Source organism: Mandrillus leucophaeus, unplaced genomic scaffold (genome assembly GCF_000951045.1).
Source record: "Mandrillus leucophaeus isolate KB7577 unplaced genomic scaffold, Mleu.le_1.0 Scaffold294, whole genome shotgun sequence".
NCBI classification, from domain to species: Eukaryota; Metazoa; Chordata; class Mammalia; order Primates; family Cercopithecidae; genus Mandrillus; species Mandrillus leucophaeus.
This window is the reverse complement of record NW_012103076.1, coordinates 4563801-4578458: the sequence shown is the minus strand read 5'-3', so window position 1 is coordinate 4578458 and position 14658 is coordinate 4563801. Positions and strand designations below refer to the sequence as shown.

Below are 14658 nucleotides of genomic sequence, written 5' to 3'. Positions count from 1 at the left end.
ATTGATTTTTTTTTTTTTATTTTTTTTTTATTTTTTTTTTTTACTCTTACCTCTATTATTTCCTTCCTTTTCATTGCTTTGGACTTATTTTCCTCTTTTTTTTTATGTCTTGTAGTAGGAACTTAGAGATCATTCTTTTTCAGTGTAAGCATTTAATGCTATACATCTTCTCAGCACTACTTTTACTGTACCCTAGCTATTTTAATTCATTCTGTTTTCATTTTTATTTCATTCTTCTTTGATTTTATTTTCGTTCAATTCTATGCATTTTTTAAAATTTACCTTGAGACTTCTTTGATCCGTCAGTTTTTTAAGTCATGCCATGTAATTTCCAATCGTATGGAGATTTTTCTCATCTTTCTATCACTTATTTCTAGTTTAGTTCTATTATGAATAGAGAATAACTTGTAAAATGTTTTTGAGCCTTGTTTTATGATGTAGTATATAGTTGATCTTGGTGAATGTTCATGAGAGCTTGAAGAAAACATTTATAATTGTAACTCTCTTGGATGACTTTGAGAGATCTGCTTCCTGTTAGCTTTAATATATTCTCCCCCTCCTGTTTTTGGTTTGTTTAGTAATCCTGTATGTAACTGATCTTTTCATCTGTGCTGCTACTCACTCTGCTGCACATAAGTCATCTTTATTTTACTGAAACTCTGACTCTGACTCCTGTTTCAGTCCATCACCCCCGGTGGATGCCCTCTTCTCCCTGCTTGTGTTGCAGCACACCAGTTCAGGATACACGCTGCCTGAATGCCCTCCTTATAACTTTCTGGTTCTGACTCTTCGTGTTAGATCATCCTCTCACTTTATGCTGTCATATCCCACACCAGGCCACTGCTTTGTGGTCATGTCCTCCTTACACTTTTTCTGGCTCTGACTCTGCCTGTTGGTCTGCTCCCTTGTGTGGATGTCCTCTTTACCCACCTCAGACTTTGTCATTCCACATCAGACTGCCCCTTTTTGAGGATAACCCTGCTGTCTGCCTGGGCTCTGATGCTACACATGGGGCTGCCCCCCCTGAGTATATGCCCTCATCCTCTTTGAGCTCTAATACCCTGTTTCAGGTTAAGCCTTTGTTGACTAATCTTCACCAGTACCCACTACCAACCCCTGCATAGATCCGCCCCTCCCCATACTTGGGCTCTGAATCTCCATGCTCAGTCAGTCACCCCAGTCCTCCTGCAAGGACACCCACCTCACCTTACTTTGGTTCTGCCACATTGTGCTTGGCTGCTTCTCCACATGGATGTCCTTCTTCTCTTACTTAGGTTCTAACACTGAACTGGTATTAGACCACCCCCATGTGTGGATGCCCTTGTCACCCAAGGGATGCTTGAGTCCCGGCACTCCACCCCAGGAAACTCTTCTGTACAGATGTTCTCTTTATCCCACTCAGATTCTGACTCTGCTTGTCATTATGGTCTTAGGATTTAATTGTTCAGGAAGGAAAAGGAAAGTGCAAAATAAATGAAAAAAAAGGAATGACAGCTCAACTTTCAGATGAGAAAAAAGTGATCTCTTTGAGTAAAGACATTAAGTGTATTTCCTTGTTAATGAATAAGCACATTATATACTTTTTTCCCAATTATGTCATATAAAATAAGACAAACCCTCTGCTTCTTTTGTATTCTGCCTATCTTGCCTGATATATTGCATTTTTAATCAGTCAACTTTTGGATAAACAGAGAATAATAAGAAAGTATTAATAGAGAATGACTAGGAGGCTGAAGTTTTAAAAGTTGTCTTGATTTACATCTTTTCAGAAAATAATAGCTGTGAGGCATGAAGGATGTTTAATTTATATTAAAGGTCAAACCAAGGGGGAGAAAAATGTCAGAAGATTTAGAAAAACTTATGTATTCCTATGACATATTCAAGTATAGCATGCTTAAAGAGTTTCAACTCTTAGGCACATCTACTAACATTATTTTGGAGGAGAAGTCACTGAGAGAGCTTGGTACCCAACACAGTCTATTGACAAGCACATTTTTAGAAGGATATAATATTCAGCAGCTCTCAGCACAACATATAAAACAGATAACATGTGATATAGTTTGAATATTTGTCCCTTCCCAAATCTCATGTTGAAATGTGATTCCTAGTGTTGGAGGTGGGCCCTGGTGGGGGGTGATTGGATCATGGGGGTGGATTTCTTATGAATGGCTTAGCACCATCCTCTCTGTGCTGTTGTGATACTGAACTCACTATCACAAGAACAGCACAGAGAGCACATGAGAAATGAATGGTTTAGCTTTTAAACAACAACAGAATCTCATTGTTTAAAAGTATGTGGCACCTTCCCCACCGTCTTGCTCCTGGTTTCACCATGTGAAATGCCAGTTTGCCTTCTGCTGTGAGTAAAAGCTTTCTGAAGCCTCCCCAGAAGCAGATGCCAGCACTGTGTTTTCTGTACAGCCTGCAAAACCAGGAGCCAATGACACCTCTTTTGTTATACGTTACCTAGTCTCAGGTATTTCTTCATAGCAACGCAAGAATGGCCTAATACAGCATGCTTTTCAATTACAGAGTGACATGCAGTATAAAGTCAAAGCAAAAACTATAACTTCTTTTTAATGGTGTGAAGTTTGAAGCATTCTTACAAGAGCGTGGCCAAGAGTGGCTTTCATGTATCTTGGAGGGTTTAATTGAAGTCCTCTCTGTGAGGTCCTCTTTAGTTAGTATCTTTATTGATACAATGTATGAAAGAACATTAAAGATGCCTATATAAATGTGAATAAAAGTGAAAATAAAAGTGAATAAAATATATAAATAAATTTTAGAATTGCTATAATAGATGGAATAATTGATTCATTCAAACAGGGTGAAAGACATTAGTAACAAGCACAGGATATTTATTATGTGTCTAAGAATAAAAACAAATTAGAAATTTATATTAAAGAAAGACTTACTGGTTAGGCCCCATAGACTAACATAAAGAAATCTCTGGTTCATAGTTAAATTTAACTTGAATGTGATTCAGCCATTTGTGCTATTTGACAAGAAAACATGAAAATGCCTGGTATGGTTTTCTGTAGTCTATGGATATCTCCTTAACAATCTGTATATGCTCAGGAAACTTTTTTACTTGTTTTAGCCATGCTAATAAAAGAATAGAATACAAATGTGAGTCTGAATTTATGGGCTAATGAAAGACAGAAGCCACAAAGATAAATTAGGGGTATAGTGAATTATTTAGCTTGTAGAAGAGAGTGCTAAGGGATGAGTTGATATATGGGTTTCAAGTAAATGAAGGGGTTTCCCTGAGGTGTCCAGCATTGATTTACATTTGCAGAAGGATAAGTGGAATATTGATTGATCTTTCTAGGAGGTATTAGGATAAAAAGAATTCTTTTTGTTCAAGATTGCAAAATTAAGTGACCTCAGAAAGTCTTTTTCAATAAAATTAATGAATTGTTTGCATAGCTGGGGAAAGCACTGTCATTTTTGGAGACTTGAAAAATGAATGGCTTTGCAAAATACTACAGTTTGTGCTGAAAGATGCTTATAATTCTCTATATATTCATTTGCATTTTGTTACTGAGACTTTTTAAGATAGGGAGGGATACCATAGACTACTGCACAGATTGTACTGTAGACCTGGTCTTTAAAGGAAAAAAGTTTCAAAGTTGTAGAACAATGTAGGCCACAATTGCAATTTTTGATGTATATGAGCTATGCTCTAAGAGGCCTTTAAAAAACTCTCCAGTATTTCATGTCCTAAGCCCATACTGTCAAGTAATGCATTGTTCCCCAGTGAATACTTGGGCACTAACTCATTTGAGGACATGGTTCTTTTTTAGACCCAGATACTTTGATTTTTCCCAGAGGACAGTTTGCTATTTGTGCTTGACATTTCTCAGAAGAAAAATAGAAAGTGTAGCACCATTAGTTTCCCATTGTAAAATGAGTAAATCATTATTATTTTATATTTATTCTGGTCTTTATTTTTTTAAACTGATTGTAAATTTTTTATTGAAATTAAATGTGCATTGATTGCAGTACAGTATGAAAATTAGAGGGCTTAAGTTTTCAGTGACTCGGGTTTCTTTCTTTCTTTTTTTTCTTTTTTTTTGTCTTCCCATCAGAAGCCTTTATGGATTTTGTTTGGGGTCAAGGGAGTAGTATACAATAGTCTTTATAATGGATTACATAGAAAATTTTAAGAAAAGGAACCTTGAATTTGTTTTAGGTAGAAAGGCATTCTCTGAATTTTAGTGGAATTTATACTATAGGCAGTATGTCAAAATCCATTTTCAGGTGGTCTGTTCTGAGCTCTGTAATCAAAAGAACATCTCTGGAGTAACTAGTGTACACATAACATTCTTTCTTCTGGTTCTAACCAGACCCTACCTCCTAAAAGAAGTTAGTTTTCTATGGCATTTTTTTTCTTTTACATAGTATCTGGAAACATGTACAGTGCCATATGAATGTGAATAATTTCCTGTGACCTTGCTAGATCTACTCAGAATTATGCTTGGGTCAAATTTTGGTTATGAAAAGCTGAAAGGCTACCACTACAGGTACATGTGATATGCAAGTATATGCTATAGCTATTCTCAGGCAGTTTTCATGTTCATGTGCATGTTTTTCTCTTTCATAGTTTACTTTTTATATGCCTCTTGTAGTGAATTTAGGTTTCTTAGACCTGAAATAAACAGAAGAACGGAAGTATCACTGAGCTAAGGGAAGGGAGAAGAGAAGAGGTAACCAGAAATATATATATGGCACTTATTTAAGTTGCTACCTCAAAATTGGAACTATGGCTTGAATTTAGGACTTTTGAGAATAGAGTATTCTCATGTTAGTACTTGGTAATTGAAAGTGTTTATTCTTTTTTTTTTTTTTTTTTTTTTTGAGACCAGAGTCTCACTCTGTCACCAGGCTGGAGTACAATGGCGTGATCTGGGCTCACTGCATCCTCCGCCTCCTGGGTTCAAGCGATTCTCCTGCCTCAGCCTCCCAAGTATCTGGGATTATAGGTGTGCACCACCACGTCCAGCTGATTTTTGTATTTTTTGGTAGAGACAGAGTTTCACCATGTTGGCCCGGATGGTCTCGATCTCTTGACCTCATGATCTGCCCACCTCAGCCTCCCAAAGTGCTGGGATTACAGGCATGAGCCACTGTGCCCGGCCTGAAAGTGTTTATTCTTACCGTATTTGCAGATTTTGATTGAAAAACAATTATTGATCCTTTGCTCTGTGATCTGATGATTCAAAGCATTTGTGGAAGAGATAATCAGTTTTTGTCAAGTAATACTGAATTTGTTTTGGTAGTTTTTAGAGTAATTGATTAATTTAAGATACCTATATACACTTGAGTGACATTTTATGTTAGCTCTTGAAGAGGCCAAAACATTGCATCTTTATTCTGAAATATGACTTTTCTTCTAATTTTAATTTATTTATGGTAATATACATATTAAAATTATTCCATTAAAAAATAAAACTAAAATAAAATAGTAGCAGATGAAGTAAAATTCCTCTTTGACAATGCATCCCTTCCTATCCTCCCCATAGCTATGCTGCATATTATGTTTGGGTGGGATTTATTTCTTTTTAACTTTTTATTTGAAGTAATTTAGAACTTAGGGAAAGGTTCACCCAGCTTTGCATACATTTTGCATTACAGAAGTACAGTGATCAAAACTAAGAAATTAACATTGGTGCAGTATTATTAACTAAACTCATATCTCACCAATGTCATTTCACTAATGTCACTTTTTTGATTCAATAGTCAACTCAAGATCTCAAGTTGTATGTAGTTGTCACATCTCCTCAGTCGTCTTCAATTCAGTCTTTCATAACCTTGATGCTTATGTGTTTTGTAGAGTGTTCTTTAATACAGATTTATGTGATATTCTCTCTAGATTATATACAAATGGGTGTTAGAATGCCCAAGGGGCTCCCCACTCTTACCTGCCTACATTTGGCCTCCATAAAGCTGAAATTGTCTTACGCATTTCCAGTGTGGATGCCCTAGGTTAGCTGGGGCTCACACCTGTATTTTCCTGTCAATGTAAGTCTCTTTAGATTTCTGGTTGGTTGGTTGCCCTTCAACCTTAGCTCTCAATTGGAAATTGAGAAGGAATATCTGGCCCATGTGAAGGTAAGTTGTGCCTAGAGGAATCTGAAACCTGTAGTGCACTGTGGGTAGCTTACATCAACAATATACCTCAAATCAGCCTAATATCTGTTAGAGTAACTCAACTCCTACACTAAAAATCTAGCCTAGCCAAAGGAAAAGTCTGCTCACTATCAAGTATGGAAATTAATTTACTTCCATCTCTACTTCAGATTATACATTTTTTGGCAAGATAACAACACAAGTGATGTGCCTTTTCAATAGGTCATATCAGGGGCTACCTGAAATTGACATGCCTTTTTGCTGATGATGTTAAACTTGATTACCTGATTAAGGTGGTGTCTACAGGTTTCTCCACTGTGAAATTATTTTTTTTAATAATTAATATAGTTCTATTGATTATAATCTAATATTGTTATTTATTTTGTTGTTAAAATTGTTCCATCTTTGGAAATAGGAAATGTTAGGAACATAAGAGTGAAAACAATTGAATATGTAAGCAAGTAGGTAAGTATGTGTAAATAATTATGTAGGTATGTCTGAGTGACAGTAAAGAACATTGCTGCCAGTATTACAGTTTAAAAAGAAGGTGGAAAAGACTGAAAACCCAGGACATTTCTTGAAACGATCAGAGAGCTAAGGCTGAAGGGCAACCAATCAAGCAGAAATCTAAGGAAACTTATGCTGATAGGGAAAGACAGGTGTGAGTCCCAGCTAAACTGCAGCAGACACAGCTGGAAATGGGTAAGATTTCAGCTTGATCGAGGCCACATGTGGGCAAGTAAGAGTGGAGAGCCCCATGGGCAGCAAATATGGGAGAGCTTGAACTCTCTCACAGGCTTTTTCTCCTTAGGCCCCACTTGGTGAGAGCCCTGCTAAAGCATCTCTCTTGGTCCAGGCCTGAGGGAGGAGAACAGTAGTTGCCGTGGAAAAGAAACAAAATTCCTGAGTCCTTCTCCTCTATCTGCCCTATGCAACAAAAAAAACATAACTTCAGGAAGGTGAGCAACATAAACTGTTATCCTTAGTATACTCGTAAAAACCACTGGGTGGTGGTGGGGCTGGGTGGAGGGTCCAGGGGGAGGCAAAAAATAACCTGTGGGGAGGGCAGAGCATGCTGGTCGGAGAACTATGGAAGAGGAACAGTAGCACTTCTAAGACCCTAGGCATACGAGTCTGATTAGCACAGGCCTGATTAGAATAACAGAAAATATCACCCCAACCCAGACCCCCACCATCAGACTAACAAGTATCTAGTAAAAGTAGTAGATAAATACTGATGAGGAACTCATTAGATGGACCCTCTAAGACGGAACTCATAAAGCTGAACATGGAACAGACATTGAGAAGGAATACCTGGCCCACCTGAAGGGAAGTTATGCCTGAAGGAATTTGAAACTTGTGGTGCACTGTGGGTAACTGTGGCAACAATAAACCTCAAACCAGCCTAACATCTGTTAAAGTAACACAACCCCTACACTAAAAACCAAGCCAAAGTAAAAGTCTCCCCATTACCAAGAATAGAAATTATTTACTTCAGTCTCTGCTTCCTACCCAAGGTGTCCAGATAGCAATAAAATATGAGACATATGAAAATGTAGAGAAAACAACATGTACACAAAGAGAGCAACAGACACCGGTGCAGTTATGGCATAAATGTTGGAACAGTCTGATGAGGAATTTAAAATAACTGATTAATATGCTAAAATCTGTATTAGTTATTTATGGCTGCCTAATACATTATCACAAAATTTAGCAACTTAAAACCCTGGTAAACTTCCTGGAGGCCCTATTGTTTGATTGAAAGGTTTTGTGAGGCCCAACTTTAATAACGTTAAAGTGCCTTTTGTGTGACTGTATTGAGGCATCAACTTTGATCTTTCTGAGGTCTTAATGAAAGATTCACCCTTGGTTTTATCTCTAGAGCATGTTTTTCCGGGTATTCTCCTGGATTTGGAATTTTCTCAGAAGACATTTCTTAATTTTAGCATGTTTTTCGCTATGGGCAGGCTGAATGTGAAGTCCTGGCTCATTTTGGTTTAATATCTTTCCTTCAGTTTATCTCTTTCTTCTCCCAGTTTACTATAAGCACCAAAAAGAAACCAGGTGGCATCTTCAGCAGGTACTTGGAAATCTCCTTAAGTAAATCAGTCACCCAGATCATTTGGCATATTTCCTACTCTACACATTGTTAAACATGATAGTGTTGTACAACATTGTGCTACCACATGCAGTGATTACCCTTCCTGCAATTTCCAGAAACATGTTTCCAGGGCCTCTCCTTGTGGTGGCTTACAACATGGCAGCTGGCTTCCATCAGAATGAGCAAGAGTAAACAAGACAGCAGTCCCTATCTTTTTGTAAACTAATCTCAGATGTGACATCTCATCAATTTTGAGAGTCACTAGATCAAGGCTATACTTGAGGATAGGGTATTAAACAAGGACATGAATACCAGGAAACAGGGATCATTGGTTTGTATTGCAGAGGTTGCCTACCACAATAACTGATCTTCCTTAATTTGCTTGTTTTAATATATTTTCTGTAGATTCCTTAATTAATTTTTTTTTCTGTTTTATTTTTTATTATACTTTAAGTTCTGGGATACATGTGCAGAACGTGCAGGTTTGTTACATGTGCCATGGTAGTTTGCTGCACCCATCAACAATCATCTACATTAGGTATTTCTCCTAATGCTATCCTTCCCCTTGTCCCTCAATCCCCCTACTGGCCCCAGTGTGTGATGTTCCCCTCCCTGTGCCCATATGTTCTCATGGTTCAGTTCCCACTTACGAGTAAGAACATGCAGTGTTTGGTTTTCTGTTCCTGTGTTAGTTTGCTGAGAATAATGGTTTCCAACTTCATCCATGTCCCTGCAAAGGGCATGAACTCCTTCTTTTTTATGGTTGCATAGTATTACATCGTATAAATGTGTCACATTTTCTTTATCCAGTCTATCTGGCATTTGGGTTGGTTCCAAGTCATTGCTATTGTGAATAGCGCTGTAATAAACATATGTGTGTATGTGTCTTTATAGTAGAACAATTTATTATCCTTTGGGCATATACCCAGTAATGGGATTGCTGGGTCAGATATTATTTCTGGTTCTAGATCCTTGAGGAATCGCCACACTGTCTTCCACAATGGTTGAACTATTTTACACTCCCACCAGTGGTGTAAAAGTGTTCCTATTTCTCCACATCCTCTCCAGCATCTGTTTCCTGACTTTTTAATGATTGCCATTCTAACTGACGTGAGGTGGTGTCTCATTGTGGTTTTGATTTGCATTTCTCTAATGACCAGTGATGATGAGCCTTTTATCTTATGTTTGCTGGCCCCATAAATGTCTTCTTTTGAGAAGTGTCTGTTCATATCCTTCGCCCACTTTTTGATGGGGTTGTTTTTTTCTTGTAAATTTAAGTTCCTTGTAGATTCTGGATAGTAGTCCTTTGTCAGATGGATAGATTGCAAAAATTTCTCCCATTCTGTAGGTTGTCTGTTCGCTCTGATGATAGTTTCTTTTGCGGTACAGAAGCTCTTTAGTTTAATTAGATCCCATTTGTAAATTTTGGCTTTTGTTTGCCATTGCTTTTGGTGTTTTAGTCATGAAGCTTTTGCCCATGCCTATGTCCTGAATGGTATTTCCTAGGGTTTCTTCTAGAGTTTTTATGGTTTTAGATCTTACGTTTAAGTCTTTAATCTATCTTAATTTTTGTGTAAGGTATAAGGAAGGGGTCCAGTTTCAGTTTTCTGCATATGACTAGCCAGTTTTCCCAACACCATTTATTTAATAGGGAATCCTTTCCCCATTGCTTGTTTTTGTCAAGTTTGTCAAAGATTAGATGGTTGTAGATGTGTGGTATTATTTCTGAGGCCTCTGTTCTGTTTCATTGGCTTATGTATCTGTTTTGGTAGCAGTACCATGCTGTTTTGGTTACTGTAGCCTTCTAGTATAGTTTGAAGTCAGGTAGCATGATGCCTTCAGCTTTGTTCTTTTTGTGTAGGATTGTCTTGGCTATATGGGCTCTTTTTTGGTTTCATATGAAATTTAAAGTAGTTTTTTCTAATTCTGTGAAGAAAGTCAATTGTAGCTTGAAGGGAATAGCAATGAATCTATAAATTACTTTGGGCAGTATGGCCATTTTCGCAGTATTGATTCTATCTTTGAGCATGCAATGTTTTTCCATTTGTGTTCTCTCTTATTTCCTTGAGCAGTGGTTTGTAGTTCTCCTTGAAGAGGTCCTTCACAACCCTTGTAAGTTGTATTCCTAGGTATTTTATTCTCTTTATAACAATGGTGAATGGGAGTTCACTCATGATTTGGCTCTTTTTTGTCTATTATTGGCATATAGGAATGTTTGTGATTTTTGCACATTGATTTTGTATCCTGAGACTTTGCTGAAGTTGCTTATCAGCTTAAGGAGCTTTTGGGCTGAGACAATGGGGTTTTATAAATATGCAATCATGTCATCTGCAAACAGAGACAATTTGACTTCCTCTTTTCCTCTTCGAATACCCTTTATTTCTTTCTCTTCTCTGATTGCTGTGGCCAGAAATTCCAATACTATGTTGAATAGGAATGGTGAGAGAGGGAATCCTTATCTTGTGCAGGTTTTCAAAGGGAATGATTCCAGCTTTTCCCCAATCAGTGTGATATTGGCTGTGGGTTTGTCATAAATAGGTCTTAATTTTGAGATACGTTTCATCAATACCTAGTGTATTGAGTGTTTTTAGCATGAAAAGGTGTTGAATTTTATCCAAGGCCTTTTCGGCATCTATTGAGATAATCATGTGGTTTTTGTCATTGGTTCTGTTTTGTGATGGATTACGTTTATTGATTTGCGTATGTTGAACCAGCCTTGCATCCCAGGGATGAAGCTGACTTGATCGTGGTAGGTAAGCTTTTTAATGTGCTGCTGGATTCAGTTTTCCAGTATTTTATTGAGGATTTTCCCATCGATATTTATCAGGGATATTGGCCTGGAATTTTTTGTTGTTGTTGTGTCTCTGCCCAGGTTTTGGTATCAGGATGATACTGGCGTCATAAAATGAGTTAGGGAGGAATCCCTCTTTTTCTGTTGTTTGGAATAGTTTCAGAAGGAATGATACCAGCTCCTCTTTGTACCTCTGGTAGAATTTGGCTGTGAATCCATCTGGTCCTGGGCATTTTTTGGTTGGTAGGCTGTTAATTACTGCCTCAATTTCAGGAGTTGTTATTGGTCTATTCAGAGATTCAACTTCTTTCTGGTTTAATCTTGGGAAGGTGTATGTGTCTAGGAATTTATCCATTTCTTCTAGATTTTCTAGTTTATTTGCTTAGAGGTGTTTATAGTATTCTCTGATGGTAATTTGTATTTCTGTGGGATCAGTGGTGATATCCCCTTTATCATTTTTTGCTGTGTCTATTTCATTCTTCTCTTTTTTCTTCTTTATTAGTCTGGCTAGCAGTCTGTCTATTTTGTTGATCTTTTCAAAAAACCAGCTCCTGGATTCACTAATTTTTTTTTTTGAAGGGTTTTTCATGTCTCTATCTCCTTCGTTCTGCTCTGATCTTAGTTATTTCTTGTCTTCAGCTAGCTCTTGAATTTGTTTGCTTTTGCTTCTCTAGTTCTTTTAATTGTGATGTTAAGATGTTGATTTTAGATCTTTCCCACTTTCTCATGTAGGCATTTAGTTCTATGAATTTCCCTCTAAGCACTGCTATAGCTGTATCCCAGAGATTCTGGTACGTTGTGTAATTATTCTCATTGGTTTCAAAGAACTTATTTATTTCTGTCTTCATTTCATTATTTACCCAGTAGTCATTCAGAAGCAGATTGTTCAGTTTCCAAGTACTTATGTGGTTTTGAGTGAGTTTCTTAATCCTGAGTTCTAATTAGATTGCCCTGTGGTCTGTGAGACTGTTTATTATGATTTCCATTCTTTTGTCTTTGCTGGGGAGTGTTTTACTTCCAATTATGTGGTCAATTTTAGAATAAGTGCTATGTGGTGCTGAGAAGAATATATATTCTGTTGGTTTGGCATGGAGAGTTCTGTAGATGTCTATTGGGTCTGCTTGGTCCAGAGCTGAGTTCAAGTCCTGAATATCCATGTTAGTTTTCTCTCTCATTGATCTGATTTTGAAAGTGGGGTGTTAAAGTCTCCCACTATTATTGTGTGGGAGTCTAAGTCTCTTTGTAGGTCTCCAAGAACTTTCTTTATGAATCTGAGTGCTCCTGTATTGGGTGCATATATATTTAGGATAGTTAGCTCTTGCTGCATTTATCCCTTTACCATTATGTAATGCCCTTCTTTGTCTTTTTTGACCTTTGTTGGTTTAAAGTCTGTTTTATCAGAGAATAGGATTGCAACTCCTGTTTTTTTGTTTGTTTTTGTTTTTGTTTTTTTTGCTTTCTATGTGCTTGGTAAATATTTCTCCATCCCTTTATTTTGAGCCTGTGTGTCTTTCCACATGAGGTGGGTATTCTGAATACAGCACACCGATGGATCTTGACTCTTTATCCAATTTGTCAGTCTGTGTCTTTTAATTGGGGCATTTAGCCCATTTACATTTAAGGTTAATATTGTTATGTGTGAATTTGATCCTGTCATTATGATGTTAGATGGTTATTTTGCCTATTAGTTGATGCAGTTTCTTCATAGTGTCAATGGTCTTCACATTTTGGTATGTTTTTGCGTACCAAAGAGTTTTGCAGTGGCAAAACAGTGGCTGATACCACGTTTTCTTTTCCATGTTTAGTGCTTCCTTCAGGGGCTCTTGTAAGGCAGGCCTGGTGGTGCCAGAATCTCTCAGCATTTGCTTGTCTGTAAAGGATTTTATTTCTCCTTTGCTTATGCTGCTTAGTTTGGCTGGATATGAAATTCTGGGTTGAAAATTCTTTTAAGAATGTTGAATATTGGCCCCCACTCTCCTCTGGCTTGTAGGGTTTCTGCAGAAAGATCTGTTGTTAGTCTGATGAGCTTCTTTTTGTGGGTAACCTGACCTTTCTCTCTGGCTGCCCTTAACATTTTTTCCTTCATTTCAGCCTTGATGAATCTGACAATTATGTGTCTTGGGGTTGCTCTTCTCGAGGAATATCTTTGTGGTGTTCTCTGTTTTTCTGAACTTGAATGTTGGCCTGTCCTGCTAGGTTGGGGAAGTTCTCCTGGATAATATCCTAAAGTATGTTTTCCAACTTGGTTCTATTTTCCCCATCACTTTCAGGTACACCAATCAAATATAGGCTTGGTTTTTTCACATAGTCCCATATTTCTTGGAGGCTTTGTTCATTCCTTTTCATTCTTTTTTCTCTAATCTTGTCTTCACGCTTTATTTCATTAAGTTGATCTTCAATCTCTGATAGCCTTTCTTCCAGTTGATCAACTCGGCTATTGATACTTGTGTATGCTTCACGACATTCTCGTGCTGTGTCTTTCAACTCCATCAGGTCATTTATGTTCTTCTCTAAACTGGTTATTCTAGTTAGCAGTTCCTGTAACCTTTTACCAAGGTTCTTAGCTTCCTTGCATTGGGTTAGAACATGCTCCTTTAGCTCAGAGGAGTTTGTTGTTACCCACGTTCTGAAGCCTACTTCTGTCAATTCGTCAAACTCATTCTTTGTCCAGTTTCGTTCCCTTGCTGGTGAGGAGTTGTGATCCTTTGGAAGAAAAGAGGCATTCTGGTTTTTGGAATTTTCAGTCTTTGTGTGCTGGTTTTTCCTCATCTTCGTGGATTTATCTACCTTTGGTCTTTGATGTTAGTAACCTTTGGATGGGTTTTTTTCATGGATGTCCTTTTTGTTGATGTTGATGCTATTGCTTTCTGTTTGTTAGTTTTCCTTCTAACAGTCAGGCCCCTCTTTTGCAGGTCTGCTGGAGTTTGCTTGAGGTCCACTCTAGACCCTATTTGTCTGAGTATCACCAGCGGGGGCTGCAGAACAGCAAAGACTGCTCCCTGCTCCTTCCTCAGGAAGCTTCCTCCCAGAGGGGCAGCCACCAGATGCCAGCTGCAGCTGTCCTGTATGAGGTGTCTATCAATGCCTGCCGGGAGGTCTCTCTTGGTCAGGAGGCATGGGGGTCAGAGACCCACTTGAAGAGGAAGTCTGTCCCTTAGCAGAGCTTGAGCACTGTGCTGGGAAATCCGCTCCTCTTTTCAGAGCCAGCAGGCAGGAATGTTTAACTCTGCTGAAGCTGTGCCCACAGCCACCCCTTCCTCCAGGTGCTCTGACCCAGGGAGATGGAAGTGTTATCTATAAGTCCTTGGCTGGGGCTACTGCCTTTCTTTCAGAGATGCCCTGCCCAGAGAGGAAGAATCTAGAGAGGCAGTCTGGCTACAGTGGCTTTGCTGTGTTGTGGTGGGTTCCGCACCCAGTTCGAACTTCGGCTTTGTTTACATTCTGAGGAGAAAATTGCCTACTCAAGCCTCAGTAATGGTGGGTGCCCCTTCCCCCACCAAGCTGGAGAGTCCCAGGTTGACTTCAGAGTGCTGTGCTGGCAGCGAGAATTTCAAGCCGGTGGATCTTAGCTTGTTGGGCTCCGTGTGTGTGTGGGATCTGCTGAGTAAGGCCACTCGACTCCCAGGTTTCAGCC

The 14658-nt window shown here is 38.4% G+C and overlaps 1 protein-coding gene across 3 annotated transcripts in view; it reads left to right on the top strand.

Annotated features, from left to right (window-relative positions):
* Positions 1-14658, top strand: part of KIAA1328 (KIAA1328 ortholog) — a 396284-nt gene that overhangs the window by 36481 nt on the left and 345145 nt on the right. The gene's annotated exons all lie outside the window — the stretch shown is intronic.